The sequence below is a fragment of the Protopterus annectens genome, chromosome 14.part0 (assembly GCF_019279795.1).
Source record: "Protopterus annectens isolate FY-2018-M chromosome 14.part0, PAN1.0, whole genome shotgun sequence".
NCBI classification, from domain to species: Eukaryota; Metazoa; Chordata; order Ceratodontiformes; family Protopteridae; genus Protopterus; species Protopterus annectens.
This window is the reverse complement of record NC_056748.1, coordinates 1052705925-1052723218: the sequence shown is the minus strand read 5'-3', so window position 1 is coordinate 1052723218 and position 17294 is coordinate 1052705925. Positions and strand designations below refer to the sequence as shown.

The 17294-nt window shown below is 41.1% G+C and overlaps 1 protein-coding gene across 5 annotated transcripts in view; it reads right to left on the bottom strand.

The window, feature by feature from the left end:
* Positions 1-17294, bottom strand: part of CCSER2 (coiled-coil serine rich protein 2) — a 1462971-nt gene that overhangs the window by 1370595 nt on the left and 75082 nt on the right. The window lies entirely within an intron of this gene.

Below are 17294 nucleotides of genomic sequence, written 5' to 3'. Positions count from 1 at the left end.
AGGTACAAAACTGTACTATGTTCTTCATCTCACATTGCTGCAGTCCTTACACTTGGGTAGAATCCCAAAGCAGAGGTAAGGGAGGATGGCCAAACTACAAGGAAGCAGGAGCTGCCAAAATGCCCTGCAAAACAGCAGTGGCAAAACCAGCCCTGGATTTAGAGTAAAGTGGCAGGTGATAATGCCTAGAGAAAGTATGCACTGAACTCCAAGTAGCTGCCTCCAAAATATCCTTGGTTGCCACTCCCTCAAAAGGCTGTCAAGTGGCAGTAGCCCTAGTGGAATGAGGCCTAATCCCAGCTGGAATCTCCTTGCCATGATGGGAATAACAGAAAGCAATGCAAAACCCAATCCACTTAGAAATAGTTTGTTTTGACACAGGCTTGCCCTGAGAACTCAAAGCAAAAGAAACAAACAACTGCTGAGACTGCCTGAACCCTTTAGTTCTGTCCAAATAATATCGCAACTGCCTGTGTACATCTAAAGTGTGCAAAATCTTTTCCCCTTTATTTTGGGGATTTGCATAAAAAGTAGGCAAATGAATAGTTTGGTTTAAAGCCACACTAGAAACCACCTTAGGCATAAAGGAAGGATTAGTACGCAAAGATACCCTATCCTTATGGAAAATCAAGAAAGGCTCAACCGCCATAAGGGCCTGTAATTCAGAAACCCTTCTTGCAGAGGTAATGGCCAACAAAAAGGCAGTCTTCCATGATAAATATTTCAACTCAGAGGTAGCTGCAGGCTCAAAAGGTTGTAGAGTGAGTTTCTCCAACACAAAATTGAGATCCCAAGCAGGAGTAGGAGCTCTACGTGGGGGTCTTATATTCTTTGCCCTCTAAGAAATTGCTTGAACAAAGGATGAGAAAACAATGGAGGGTCACATTCATAGTGAGCTGAAATTGCTGCAGCATGAACCTTAATAGAAGAGAAGGACAAACCTTTGTCCAGCAACTCAGTAAGATATTGAAGAGCCACACTTAAATTAGGCTCAGAAACATCAAAATCCTTTGCTGCACTCCAAAATAAAAATCTCTTCCATTTATCTGCGTACACTTTCCTTGTACTAGGCCTTCTAGCTTCCAAAATCACATTCAAAACTTGTTGTGGAAGTTGAGACCCTCTATGGTTCAAAACAGAATATGCCAGGCTGTTAGGTGAAGAGAGTGAAGTTTGACATTGAGCAAATGGCTGTCCTCCTGTGACAACAGGTGTGGAATTGAAGGCAAAGGCCATGGAGGCTTCCGTACCAGACTTCTCAGTAATGGGTACCAGTGCTGTCGAGGCCAATCTGGAGCTATTAAAATCATCCTTGGCTTGTCCTGTCTGACCTTTAGAAGCACCTTTGGGAGGAGAGGCAGAGGTGGAAAGGCATACACATGAAGATTGCTCCAATTGAAAGAAAGAGCATCCACTTTCCAAGCTGTGGGATGAAACCTTTTGTGCAAAACTTTGGCAGCTGATGGTTTAGTGGAGAAGCGAACAGATCTATGTCTGGAGTTCCCCATGACACTGTCAATTTCTGAAATACAAGAGGATCCAATTTCCACTCGTGGGGATCCATAATTCGTCTGCTCAACACATCTGCTAAGGAGTTCTGTGCTCCTGGCAGAAACCTTGCCTGAAGATTGAGCTGTAAACTGAGAGCAGTCTCCCACAAAATCATTGCTTGCCTGCATAGAGGATAAGAATCGTTCCCCTTGCTTGTTGATGTACCACATGACAGTTGTGTTGTCTGTTAGAATCAACACCTGCCCTGGAAGAAGTAAATCCTTGAAAGCTATTAATGCAAACTGGACTGCTAACATCTCCTTCAGGTTGATATGTAGATGTTGTAGTCTGGCAGGCCACTTGTCTTGTATCCACTTTCCATTTAGATGAGCTCCCCAAGCTTTGTCTGAGGCATCTGTCGTTAAAATCTGACTCGCCTCTGGCGGGTCACAGAGAGTCCCTTGTTTAGGTGACATTCCTGAGCCCACCACAAAAATTCCTTTTGAATGCAAGGTATTATTTGAATGACAGTGTCCAGATCCTGGCAGTGCTGTGTCCATACATTTTGAGATACCATTGCAGCTTCCTCATATGCAGTTTGGCATTGGGAAGCACCAGAATACAAGATGCCATGAACCCTAAGGCTTGAAGGACTGTCCTTGCAGTCAGCCGGACTGATGAGATAGTTGATGGAAGTAAAGGAAAGACTCTTTTGTTTGTCCGGGGTTAAAAGGCCATCTGGGATGCTGTATTCAGTCTTACACCCAGAAAGCACATGTCCTGAGAGGGTACTAGACTGGACTTTATTTCGTTCACAGAATACCCCAGGCATCTTAGCACTGCTATCACATATTCCAAATGCTGAAGAAGCTCTTCCTTCCTTGAGCCAGAATCAGGCAGTCGTCCAAATAAGGATAGATCTGTATTCCTTTTAGCCTGAAGAAAGCTATCACTGGAGCCAGAACTTTCGTGAATACTCTGGGCGCAGTAGATAAGCCAAAGGGCAATGCAGAGAACTGATAGTGAGAAGTCCCAGCTCGAAAACGCAGATACTTCCTGCAACTTAGTCTGATAGGAACATGAAGGTAAGCCTCCTTGAGATCCAAAGTTACCATCCAATGATCTTTGCCCAGCAGAGGTAAAAGCTGTTGTAACGTCAACATTTTGAACTTGGGAATGTCCAGATAAGTGTTGAGGATAGATAAATCCAAAATTGGTCTCCACGTGTTCCCCTTCTTTGGCACTAGGAACAGGCGAGAATAAAATCCTAGGCCCACTTCTGGCATAGGGACCGGCTGTATGGCCCCTAGTTGAAGTAACAGAGAAATTTGCTTGTGAGCCTCTATTCTTTGTTGAGGAGGAACGTCTGGCATGCCTCTGAAAGGAGGCAAGGTATGGAAATAAAACCTGTAACCTTGGTGTATGATATCCAATACCCATCTGTCTTGGGTAATTAAACTCCAATTTTCTTTGAAAAGTGCCAACCTTCCTCCCAAAGGTGCTGCCAGACGAGAAGGCTCTGGCAGCCAAAAAGGTAGGTCATTGGGTCTGTTTACGAAAGGACTGACCCCTGCCCTCACCTGAAGACTGTGCAGGAGAACTCCCTATTCTAGGCCTGAAAGAGCCCTGAGCTCTGCCCTTACCACGTCTAGATCTACCCCTAGACTGGGAATCATAAGAAGGATACGTCCACCCTTTAGCAGGCCAATTTCTACTAAACTTTGGAGGCTGAACCTGCAAAAAATCTTTAACAGTCTGCATAGACTTAGCCTTGTCTTCCATTTTCTTTAAAACTGCCTCAACAGGAGAACCAAACAACACATCAGATTGCAAAGGAGCATCTAAAATCCTTGTTTTAACATGGTCAGATAAATTTTGATCCCTCAGCCAGGCGTGCCTGAAGAACTGACCCAGTGGCAGCCACCTAGACGAGGCCTGTACAGCATCAAAACCACATTGCAAAGAATGCTTACCCACCTGTTCAGAAACATGTACTAAATCTTGTAACTCTTTACAATCAATACCTTCCGCCAGAGCATCAACCTTAGACTTCAACTGTGAAAGGAGATAGTTTTGGTATTTTAACATGTGAAACTGGCAATTCAAAGCCCTCATAGCTAGAGTGGAAGAAGTATAAACTTTCTTTCCCCATCTATCCAAGGCCCTGGCTTCTTTATCTGTAGGAACCGGATTTTTGACAACAGAAGCCTTAATACCTTTAGGCCCCTGGCTAACAGTTTCTGGGTCTGCCCTAGGACTCTTAAAAGATACTTATGAGCTTCAGGCACCCTGTAATACCTATCCGGTTTAACAGGAGCAGGAGGCAGAGAATCAGGATTAAGAGAAGCCTCTGTAAAACATCTTCCACTACATCCAAAACAGGAGGTATAGCCAAAGGCCTATGCTGGGGTAAAACAAAAATTCCTAAGCCTTTTCCTGGAATCAGAGAAGTCCTGACCTTCCCACTTAAAATGCTCCCTCATGGAATGAAGAGTTTCTGAAAAGAAAAATCCTCAGGAGGAGAAGCAGAAGGAGTAGAATCATCCACATCAGAATCAGAATAAGGAGAGTACTCCTGCAAGTCTTCAGCCGAAGACTCTGAAACATCGAAGCCTGCTCAAAACTCCCTAGCTCAGGCTCCACCCTAGGTCTCTTATCAGGAGGGGGCAAAGAACCCCTAATCAGAGTAATCAAATCTTCTGCCATTTTAAGCATATGCTTCTTGGGCACAGTTCCAGAAGAACTAGGGGTGACACCAACTGAAGCTAAACCTGGCCTGCCTCTAGGAGAAGCCTTGGAAACAGAAGGAGAGGGCCTAACCACCCTAGGCAGGGAGGGGAGTATAGTAACCTGAGAAGCCCCATCACCCTGGCCTGCCTCCTGAGAGGCCACATCCTGCAGTAACAAGGTCTCTCCCTGGGATCCCAAAGAAACTTCCGGTGGAACCACCGGCTCCACCGACACCTCTAAAGAACCGGCGTCCGGTACGGACGGTTCTTCTAGCCTAGGCTTCACTGCTTTGTCCTTGCGCTTCTTTGAAGAAGCGGGCGTCGGAGCATCCGACGGCATGTTATAATTGCACCGCTTCCCAAAGACTAACCTGGCACAATCTAATCTCCTCTTTATAGTGCGCTTATTAAATCTAGCACAAGAGCGACACCCAACAACGTCGTGCTCAGGCCCTAAACAAGGAATACACAAAGTATGATAATCTCTATGCGGTATCTGTTTCCCACAAGAAATACAATTATTCACTTTTTCTGACATCCGGTAAACCACTGAGGCAAGAAAAAACTAAAATATTCCCCAACGGGGTACTTAGCCAACTTTGACTCGGTCTGAAACTCCGAAAACGAAAAATTTCAGAACGCCAACCGGCACTTGCAATACTGCTTCTGCATCGGACCATGCGGCAAAAAAGACTGAGGATATGACGTCGGTCATGCGCATTTGTACCCTGACGTCCTGATGTCAGTCAAATGCGCCTTGACCGACGTCAGCCTTATACTTTGATATTCGGGCCGACCGAGGACAGCGGACTACCCAAGTGTAAGGACTGCAGCAATGTGAGATGAAGAACATCTATTATTACTGTTCAACAGTCTGGGTGCATCCTTACAAAAGGACACCCTCTCATTTAACCACACATTAAATGGTTTCCATTTAGTCATATTTCTTTGTGTATTCTTAAAAAGAATGAGTCTCACCTGTTAGTTGTGGTGCTGCTGGGTTTCCAACAGTCTTGTTACCTCAAACAGCAGTTTCTTGGGTCAAATTCCCGGAAAAAAAGATTGCAGCCCTTTGGTATTGACAGTTTTTGGCTGTAATTTGAGGGTTGTGTCTTCTTTTTTGCTGTGGATACTTAGAAGGTCGTTTATCGGCAGTGAGAAAAGAAGGTTTAAGTTTGTTTAGTAATTTTTTTATGGTCCTGGTTTGTACGGGTGTAAAGAAAGTATTAGATGTTTTTTTTTGGATCACTGGGAATGTAAGTGGTGAGTTGATGTTTGTTTTAGTTACAGTTAGTATGTTTTAGTTACAGTTAGTACAGAGTTTGTAAAGGATGTATTGAACTGAGAGGTTACAGTGTCCATCTTATTTGTAGTAGTAGGTGTTGGAATTTTGGAATGACCTGGCCTTAGAAGTTGATTTATGGAAGCCCAATATTTTTGGGGATTGTTTTTATATTTGTGTTAGACTAATAAAATATGCTTTTTTGTTGTTTTTAACCTGTTGTTTGCATGTTGCCTTTGTCAAGGGGAGATCCTGCCTGCTGAACCTGGCTGACCTCTTCGAGGCAGTCACCAAGGCTGTGGATGAGGGTAAGGGTAGGTTCAGCCTACCTCGACCTGGCCAAGGCCTGTTATACCAATTCTCCACTCAGGTTTCATTGATAAACTCACCTAACTAAGCATCAATCCTTACACCACTAGGTGGGTTGCAAACAGGCTCACAGACAGGAGGAGCCCAGAGAGACAGTTGCTGATTCCAAGTTAGACTGTCGATTAGTCATGAATAGAGTCCCACACGGGTCGGTCCTGGGCCCTCTCCTGTTTTGTATCTACTTCTCAGAAGTCCATGCCAACACAGAAGGACTCTGGCTGACCAAGTTCACTGATGACTGCAAGCTAGGAGTCATCATCAACTCCTCAAGTGATTCAGACATCCTACAAAAAGGGCCTCTCTGACCGTGACTGGTGTCGGAACCAAGGCCTGAAGCTTAACGTCATAAAATACGTTATCATCCCCTTTGGGAAAAACTCAATTCCCACAAATTACCACGTTGATGGTAGCCCACTGAACACTGAAGGGGCCATAAGAGATCTGGGCACCCAGGTCGACAGCCACCTCACCTTCGATCACCACACTGCCACTGTTGTCAGAAAGTCCTTCTACGTGGCACATCTTATAACCAAAGGTTTTGCATCCAGGAAGAAAGAAGTCATCATCCCACTCTACTCATTCCCTCATTAGACCAATCATCGAATATAATGCCCCATTTGGCATGTACCTGACTAGACACCTGCAACAGCTGGAGAGGCCTCAAAAGGTTGTAGAGTGAGTACCTCACAAAAAGAATCCTGAGCCTTAAACACATGCCCTATATGGACACACTCAAGAAACTTCAGCTGTTCTCAGTCTCTTATCTACTTAGAGGTGATCTCTGCTTGAATTACAAAGCCATGTCTGACTCAGCCCTACTTAAAATGCTACTTAAAATGCTACACCTAAAGAAGTCCCAACTCCCCCCCCCCCCCAACGCATACACGCTGCCAATAGGATGTTAGGGTGGTTTATTTTTTATCAGACTGGTAATTTGCCCAAGCCTTAGCGCTAGTTTTGAGAAATGGATAGGTTTCCTTTGTTAACCAGGGAGCACAGTTTGACTTAATTCTGAAGGTTCTGGGGGGGGGGGGGGGCATGATTGCCGAGTATGTCAAGAAAAGTATTATTAAAGTATGACACAGCAGCAACCGGTGCGAGTGTCTTTAGGTGGGAGCAATCAATTAGCTTTAAGGTTGATATGAATTTTTGAGGTGAGAAATTTTTATTGCTGCATGCATGTCTAAGTATAGTATTTTTAGGGGAGTGCAGATTTTGCCTGACCAGGTAGGTGGGTTGATGGTCATTAATACCATCAGGGAAGCATCTTGATCGGTAGGAAAGACAGAGTTTATTGGTTAAGATCCAGTCTGGTAAAGAGTTTCTACTACTTCATAGGTGTGTACTAAGGCTAATGGCCCTGGAGCCTTTACAAGTCTAGCCCAACAGAAATTGCCCAGGCACCATGCCACCCGATGCTAGTTCACAGTGCCTATATCCAGTAGTGCAACTAGAATGATCCCTGGAGTGAACTTTCCGTTACCTAGCCACTCGTCAAGATTTTTCTTGAAGAGGGCCAGTGAGGTGCTCTGCTCGACATGAATGGGAACATTATTCCAGAGTACGGGCAGTCTGGGAGATGAAACTGTCCCTCCAGCATGTTCTGTTAATTGTGGTAATGAGGCTGTGATGTCTGGAGCATGTGGCGTGGGGGGACTGGGACTTCTTTAGGTGTAGCATTTCAAGTAGGGCTGAGTCAGACATGGCTTTGTAAGTCAAGCACAGATAACCTCTAAGTAGATAAGAGACTGAGAACAGCTGAGGTTTCTTCAGTCTGTCCATGTTGGACATGTGTTTAAGGCCTAGGATTCTTTTTGTGAGGTACTTTTGTGGCCTCTCCAGCTGTTGCAGGTGTCTAGTCAGGTACATGCCAAATGGGGCATTATATTCGATGATTGGTCTAATGAGGGAATGAGTAGAGAGGGATGATGATCTCTTTCTTCCTGGATACAAAACCTTTGGTTATAAGATGTGCCACATAGAAGGACTTTCTGACAACAGTGGCAATGTGGTGGTCGAAGGTGAGGTGGCTGTCGACCTGGCTGCCCAGATCTCTTATGTCCCCTTCAGCGTTCAGTGGGCTCCCATCAACTTGGTAATTTGTGGGAACCGAGTTTTTTCCAAAGGGGATGATAACGCATTTTTTGGTGTTAAGCTTCAGGCCATGGTTCTGACACCAGTCACTGGTCTCAGAGGCCCTTTTGTAGGATGCCTGCATCACTTGGGGAGTTGATGACTCTTGGCTTGCAGTCATCAGTGAACATGGTCAGTCAGAGTACTTCTGTGTTGACATGGACTTCTGAGAAGTAGATGCCAAACAGGAGAGGGCCCACGACCGACCCGTGCAGGACTCCACTTGTGACTGATCGACAGTCTAACTTGCAATCGGCAACTATCTCTCTGTGGGCTCCTCCTGTCTGTGAGCCAATTTGCAACCCACCTAGTGATGTAAGGATTGATGCCTAGTTTGGTAAGTTTATCAATGAAACCTGAGTGGGGAATGGTATCACAGGCCTTGGCCAGGTTGATGTAGGCTGTATGCTCTGCCTTACCCTCATCCACAGCCTTGGTGACTGCCTCGAAGAGGTCAACAAGGTTCAGCAGGCAGGATCTCCCCTTGACAAAGCCAAAATGTGGGGTCAAGAATTTGGAGAGTGCCTATATCTTTGTTAAGCAGGTCCATGATGATGCGCTCGATAGCTTTGCATATAAGGCTTGCCAGGCTAATGGGAAGATAGTTCCCAGGGTCTGTAGTTGCTCCCCCTTTATGGAGCAGTGCACCATTCGTTAGGAACACAGCCTGAGGTAAGGCTGTGATTGAACACGGCACACAGATGTGGTGTCAGTTCATTTTGTAGCTCATGTAAGATGCAGCCAGGGATATCAGGTCCCATGGATGCTGTATTCTTGGCTTTGGACAATGCAGGTTTTACCTGTGCTGCAGAAATGGTGGGTAGCAGGCTTTCATCTGGTATTATGGCAGGGCCCTTTGGGGGGAGGGGTAACGTTGGCATTGAATCTGTCAGTCAGTATGTTGGCTATATCTGTTGGCTCAGTACAGGAGGTGCCATTGTGGAATAGCTCAGAGCAAATCTGGGTATTGCCTTTGAGGTTTTTGATACAGCTATAGAAGGCTTTGTAGTTGTTTCTGGTGTCAGCCGCAATTCTGCCTTCATAGCTGGCTTTACAGGATTTGATAAGGGATCTCAGCTTTTTGTTGAGACTGATAAGAGGGAGGTTTTCCAGTCTTGTGACTTCATTTTTTTCTGCAGCATTTTCTTCCTTCTGTTGTAGAGTTTACTGATGGCTGGGGACCACCAAATTGGCTTCCTTTTTTTGGAGGAGAGTATCTTAGTTCTATTTGGTATGGCAAAGGTCCATGCATTTGTGTACGTGCTTATACAGTATGTTGGTGTATGATTCAGCTGTCATGCAGCTACTTTCCATTGGCATGGGTGCCGAGAAGTTAGCCACCTCTGCTTTTAGGAGCCCAAACTCAGCTTTAGAGAAGTTTTTCAGGGTGGTTACCTTAGCAGGGGAGTGAGATGAAGATTTCCATAGTGATCAGTTTGTGGTGAGATTTAACCTGGGAGGAACTAACTATACGTGTAGAGCAAGTCTAGGACATTGGAATTGATAAATTCCAGAAAGCGTTGGGCCTGTTGATGGAAGGGTAGTTGAAGACACTCATTATGAGAGTATTGGGTTGGACCCTGATAGATTCCAGGGTGCTTAGGAAGTTGGCGTTCGAGTCTAGGGCCATGTTTGGAGTTCTGTAGCAAGCTATGACTTGTATTGCCGTCTTACCCAATGTTAGTTGTACCTGAAGTATCTCGGATGTATTATGCTGGGCCACCAGTCTAGAGGTGTGCGTATCCTTTAAGAATATGAAGACACCACCACCTTTGTCAAGTCTAGTTGGGGAATGTATTGCTAACAGAACCCATATAGATTTATGAAATTTGTAGGATTATCTGCGGTGCAGGTTAGCCACTCAATATTAAGTCACCCATAACCACAATTTCCTGAGAGAATGTTAGGGTTGGCCAGGGCAGGAAGTCCTCAATAATGTTGGGGTTGTTTCCAGAAGGGATAGAGACTGCAATAATAGTTATGGATTTCTGGGAGTTTATTTCAAGTTTAGTAAATAGTATTTCAGCATTGTTGCACTCAGGATGGTTTAGATTTAGGGGAAGTAGTTTGTGTGTTTTTATAAATGACAGCTATGCCTTCACCACATTTAAGTCTATCAATTCTATGGATGTTATAGACTTGGGTTAGAAATTCACCTTCATTTAGCCAGGTTTCGGTTAAAACTGCTATATCAGGGGAATAGAGTGAGAGAAATGCATGAAATTCATGTACTTCGTTTACTATGCTTCTAAGATTAATGTTTAGAAATAGGTCATCAGATCTGCTGTAAACGGGTGGTAGAATATGGAGGGGATGGTGTGCTTGGGTGGTGTGGATAAATTGTGGGGCCTGGGCCTGGGTGGATATCACCGCTAAGTCTGAGGTTTGCTCTTACCTGCATAATGTGGTTTGAATACTTGAATACACTTTTAGTGTATATACAGAGTAGTGCGTGGATATAAATATGTTAAGAATGTTACTTTAGAATAGTTAAAAAGGTTTGGAGCTATATGACTATATGTGAGTTTAGTATGTAGTTGAGAAGGATTAGGGTTTATAGGGGAGGAGGTAGTGCTGAAATAGTTGGTGTTGGTATGATATTGCAATAGAGACCAGGCAGAGAAAACTTAGGAGTGAAATATGAAGGAGCAGCATTTTAAAGAGTAAAATGGTTACTGATCTTGCCTGGATTACGGTTAGCTTAACTGGTACAGTATGATCCAAGCTGGTTATGACATGAATAAGAGAATAAGAGAAAAAGAGAAAAAGTGATAGGGACAGAGTAGTGATTAAAAAGAGGCAGGTAGGTTGGGATGGGTTAGGGGAGGAGGAGATACTGGAGGTAATGAGGAGAAGGTTAGCAGTGAGTGGATAGAAAGAAGGGAAGTAGATGGAGAGGAGGGTGTGTTTTAGTATGAGTAACGTGTTCTAACTGGTGAAGGATAAGGGAGGGGGTGTGGTTAGGTGAAAATAAATGTAGAAGTAGTGGGGTCAGGTAGGTTTGGGGAGCAGAGTGAGACCAAGCTGAACAAGAGCGAACGGAGTGGGCAGACCCGAGATTACAGAGAACAGCAGAAACAATCAATGCAGCTGTAGAAAACCAGTAAGTAAGTGCAGGGCTATTCTACTGCAGGAAATTATGCAATAGAGAAATAATAAATTAAAGAGAAATGAGGTAATGGACAGAAACTGTACTTCAAAGGAGAAAATGCTAACAGGCACACTATGTACTAACTTTAGAAGACAGCTTAGTAAGGTAGGTTCTGGTGTGGTAGAAAGACTGGTTACAGAGCAGAAGAAGGAGTTTGGCTCAGTAACATGCGGACACTGAAATGACTAGAGGAGGTTCTGACATCACTAGTAAAGCAGAAAATAAATATTGTATAAACATATTATGTGAACAAGAAGTTCATAACCAGATTTGATGCACAAGAATGTGAAGAGAGAGAAGACATAAGTTATGAATACTTAATGGAGAATGAAGAAGGGGCTATACAAAAAAGGTTAAAAAGCAAGAAACGAAAATTAAAGGGTGGAGAGGGTAAAGAATCAAAATGAAGAAAGGATTAGTATGCATATCATTGGAGATAAAAGTTACAGCAGCAGAACTAAGCAGACATCAGGTATATCAATAGTTTAAAAAGGTAGACGAGGATTCAATATATCTGTTTAATGTAAGTATAAAATACTTGCATAAAGAAAGCTGATTCAGAAATTGTGGGCAAAGTATGCAGTACCAGGGACTACAATAATGATGAAAGAAGAGATTAAATGTTAAACGCTATAGTAGGAAAATCTCAGGGAAAGTCGGTAACAGACATCAAGGTTAAAGAAAAGGTCTACAAAGTTGACAGGTGTGTGTACATACATTAATGGAAATAAAAAGGTTTATTTTTTCTGATACAATGTAAAATTAATATTAATGGGAAAGCTGACTGACATAAAAGAAGGGAAAAAAGCATTACAACGTCTACAGAAAGGTCTACAGTTAATGAAAAGTACACAGTTTTAGCTCATAAACAAAAAGAGTATTCATATGTTAGGAAAAAGAAATACATTTCTGTTTATTTTCAAAGTTTATAAAAAAGGAAGATTATGACTGAGGTTGATGATTATATAGCTGTTTTGAAGAAATTGAGAAAGAAAAGTTAGTAAAGACATCAGAAAGTTAACAGGACAATACTGCAAAGAAAAACAGCTGTGGAAAGATCTGTATGTATGAAACAATTTTTACAAAACATGGTCCAAATGGCATACAGTATTTAAATAAAATGAATATGTTTAGAAGGAGAGTGGAATAGGGACAGAAGAAAAGACATGAGTTACTGGACTGCAAATCTGAAGACTGACTGAACAGAATAGTACTAAGTGCTTAAACTAAAGCGAGACATTTTGGGGTGGAATAAGGAAAATTTTAAACAGGCACTGACATTACTTAAGATGTAGACAAAAGCCATGTCATTATTGAAGTGGTTAAGCATGACAAATATAAGATGACAAAAATCAAAATGTGGCAGAAGCATTTGACAGACAGGAATAAATAAGAAATGCAGTACACAATTTTGTACGATGTGTAGAGTACATAGCAGGTGATACAGAATGGGAAAGTAATATTAATTCAGAAAGAGAAGAGTTAGAAAAACAATAGAAAAAAAGAGTTGCAGTCTGTTAAGAGAAGTAAATGAAAATATTGAGGTCTAGGAAGGAATATAGCATTCTGTTTTTTTTTTTTGTTTTGTTTTTTTAATAAGGGAACAAGGGAAAGAGGAAAAAGAGGAAACAAGTAAAAAGGGTTAAGAACTGGAACCCCTTACCTTGGGTAAATGTGACTATAAAAATCTGAGGAAATACTGCAGGAAAAGGTATAATAATGTAATAAAGTAACTGATTAATGAAATGTAAAAAAAAGAGGGAAATTGGTCAATAAAGTGCTAACTGTAATAAAGAGGAAGATGACTGTATAAGTAAGTGAATAAAAATGCAAAAGCATTTTACAAAGTACATCATAAACGTATATACATGTTGCAAAAAAAGAACTAGTAATGTTTATATCAATTTGTTTATGAAAGATCAGTTGAAGCAGGTTAATGGATCAGTTTGTGAATAGATGAAAGATAAAGGGGTAAGACAGTCCCGCTGCACAAGGGGGGCAATTCTCATGTTGGTAACCAATGAAGTAATTGAAAAATTAAAAGTAAAATGGGGAAATGAAAGTTGAGTGACCACTGATAATTCCAGTGTACCCAGATAATGAGATAGTAATAACAAAATAAAACATGGGTTAAAGTAGTAGTAAAGGTAAACACAATACTGTTAAATAACAAATGGTCTGAAAATGTGTAAAAATATGTAAAAGATAGTGTGTATGTGTGCTGTTTCTGAACAGCCAGTATTTTTGAAAAAAGCCAAGTGACAGATTTAAAAGTTGTTGAAACTTGCAAGTTGAATTTAAAAGAAGCTCATTTAATGAGTTCAGTATTAATACTCAAATTATTTTATTCAGGGGATACATGCATACTTCCAATTGAAAAAAAGAAATAATTACTAGGAAACAGTACTTTGAATAATGTAGTTAGTTATCCACTTTAAACCCAATCAACTGAAAGGTACTATGTATTGCAAAAAAGGGGATATTAAATTTTGCTGTACATTCTGCTTCATTACATTTAGTTTGGATTTTTAAAGTAAGTATCAAAGAGAAGTAGAGTCTTAGTAACAATATTAAGAATTTTGAAGAGGATCTCAGATTGAGTAAAAGAGAACAGCAGTACTGGAAATGTATTGTTACAGATTATAGAATAAAATACTGTTACGGATGTTAAATACAAAACATTCTAAGGGGAAGAAAAAATGATATAGAGTTAACAAGAAAGAACATTACTTTATACATCACTGTTTGATGATCCACTGGCTGGGAAAGGCACAGTGGGGACAGCTAGGCATGTTGTGCCAGGGCAAAAGAGTCAGTGCTACAATAGGGAATTAAGAACATCTCCTGAAATGGAAAATTTTTGATCAAGAGGCAAACGGTGAGTAAGAGGAAACAAAACAAAAATAAATAAATAAATAAAACCTAAAATTATTCAACCACAGACCGCATGAAAAACACCTACAATGTTAGATATTATGCCCATTAAAATAAATGGTATTATTGTGATAGTAAAAAGAGTTACTGCATTTCAATGAAAAAAAAAAAACAGTAAAAATTTATATTTGCAAAGGTAAGTTTTAATTTAGGAAATTATAAGATGTAAATTTCCTAATATACATATAGGTGAAAAAACACTTTGGGATGTGGTTATGGAAGTTGGCTTTGGTATTCCTGTGCTAATAAAGAATATGAAGGAAATCAAGAGTCTGAAATTTACAGCCCCAGAAGTAATCTGCATATTGGTAATTGATATCTGGAATCAAAGAGAAAATATAGTTGTACAGTTTCCTTACCACAGCAGTAGATGTTCAAATAGATAAGTGTTGCAGTAGTTATACATCGGACATATCCTGCCAAGGATACTGTAGGTCCAGCCCATCTTCAAAGTTTCAGGCTTATACATTCCTCCCACTTAGTATCAGAGGACATGCTAGTATAAAAGGGATATATGGATGTGCAAAAACTTAAATTTTCTTGCCCAAAACATTTTTGAAACCTGAAGCTCCAATTAAAGTCATGTCCAAAAAGAAAAGAAAAAAAAAGAAAAATAGGAGGATACCCAAAGTGCAACCACGGCAGATACGCAAGACTGGTATGGAGGGAGGGTGCTAGTATTACAACAATGATCTACTCAAACATTTACTGTTAAGGCAAGTAAACTAAACAACTGTACTATGTTCTTCATTAAATCAGCGTTTTAGTAGACATTACAACATGAGATGGCTGCCAAAGAAAGGGCGGATGGAGAAGAACCAGAGTCCAGGACTCCCTAAAGAACAGCTCTGGTGAAGCCTGCCATGGCTCTGGAAACACAGCCCGGCTTGGAGTGTTTGGCAAAAGTATGAAATAAGGGCCAATTTGCTGTTTCTAGTACAACTGTAGAGTCCACCCCTTTCCGGAAAGTCCAAGATATGGCAACTGCTCTAATAGAATGAACCCTGACATTCTGAGGTAGACTTTTGCCATGGTTGAAATAACAGTACTGAATGGAATAGAATGGGAAAGCCATCTAAATATGTTTAAATACTGGCTGTCCCCTTGTCATACACTCAAAAAAATTCAAAAAGTTGAATACATTTCCTGACCTATTTAGCTTTACTCAAATAAAACCTCTGCTGTCTTTGAACATCCAGACAAAGACAAGCCCTCTCTCATGTTAAGGCATCTAGCAAAATTACTCTGGCAAGCATTACATATTACATGCACTCGTGTATGGAGCCCCTATTTTCACCAGTCTCAGTATCACCTTGGAGTTTAAACTTGAGTTCTGCTATAATACAATTGCCAATTTTGGAACCAATGCCCCCATACTAAACTCATCACTGTATCTCTCTTCAGTCTCTCAAATGGCCAGAACTATCACTGCATCTTAGCTACTTACAACTAATAATAGCCCATAAAATTATCTACAAACCCAATGCTTATGTCTCGCTCAGTCCAACACTTCGAGCCCAAAGCTTGTCCCACCGTTAGTCCCATACTATAAACCCAATGCTTGTCCCGCCCTCAGTCCCATACTATAAACCCAATGCTTGTCCCGCCCTCAGTCCCATACTGCAAACCCAAAGCTTGACCCACCCTCATTCCTCATACTATAAACCCATAGCTTGCCCTGTATTTCAAACCCAATGCTTGTCCCGTCCTCAGTTCCATACTACAAACCCAAGGCTTGTCCCACCCTCAGTCCCATACTTCATAACTACCTGCCGAGAAGATCCCGAACAACTGAAGATAAACAACTCCTCACATTACAGGGACCAGAGAAATCCACTGGCAAAGTCTTTACATTTACTCAGTAGCCAAACCATAGAACAATCGTCCTGTAAGTATCAGACCAAACTCTAAACTCCTACCCTCAAACATGCTCCAATAGAATTTCTAACTAAAACATCAAATTGTTCCTGTTCTAAACTTGGTAAATCATATATACTTGTTTCTCTATACCCATTCTAGTTCCTCTCCGATCACCTTCTCAGAGTTACATTCACCTTTCCCTTATTTGCTTACAAAGACTTTTCTTTTACTTAACTAATCCTATCATCATATTCTTTTCTCTCATACTTACTTTACAAATCTTCACTTCTATCTTACATTATACTTATCCTTCTTTTATTCCTATTTTCATATCAGTACCTTTATTTTTCCTTCCTGTAATCCTCTCCCATAACTACTTTATTTTATAAGATGACTCTGCTTCATTTTTCTACAGACTCTTCATGTTAAAATCAACTGAATAATATCAAGCGTAATATAGAATAAAGCAATCAACATGCATACTTGTCTATAGTAACTTATATCTTCATAGCCATTATGTGAAATCCCGTTTTAAAAATGTCATTAACTTCTTAAGCTACCTTGTATAGTACTTTTAAGAAATGTAAAATTACCTACTTGGTATAGTTCCTAAGATCATAGGGAGCTACTGGTCATGAGGCCCTTACAAGCCTAGTCAAGAAATTAGCCCATGTTCTGACAAGTCACCTACTAACATAAGACGGCTGCCAGAAACACAGAAGGCAAAAACAAACAGCTCTGGATGCAGCAAACCTGTATCCAGACCATGCTACACAACTTAAGGGTTAAAAACAATAAAACTCACAGAAAAGCACATACTGACCACTTACAGACAAAAACAGAACACACAGTATGAAAAAAAACGTAGTAAAACAGTAATGAAATGCAGTAAATACAATGAAATGCAGTTAATCAGTAAACTGCTTTAAAAAAGTGCAAATGTGATAAATTAGCTATAAGGCACAGTTAAAAACGATAGGCAAGTGCAAAGGCAATAAAATAAGTGCACATAAATGAAAAAGCACTTGGTTGTCAGAATGTCTGACATCTTCGTGTAAGTTTTAACTGTAATGTATTTTGAACTTTTCAACCTAAGGCCTCCGCTGAAAATGGATTTTTTTTTATCCAAAAGGCAATAGAAAACGGGCAGCTATATTCAGAAATAACATTAGACATAGAGAAAGGCTCATCCTGTCCTTGTGGGAAAGAAAAGGGCTAACCAAACAAAGGATTGTAATTCAAACCCAGTCAAGCTACCAGCAAGAACAGCTTCCAGGTTAGAAGCTTTAGAAAGAGCTGGCCACAAGCACCAAGGAAGCTCTAGTCAATTTATTCAAAATAAAAT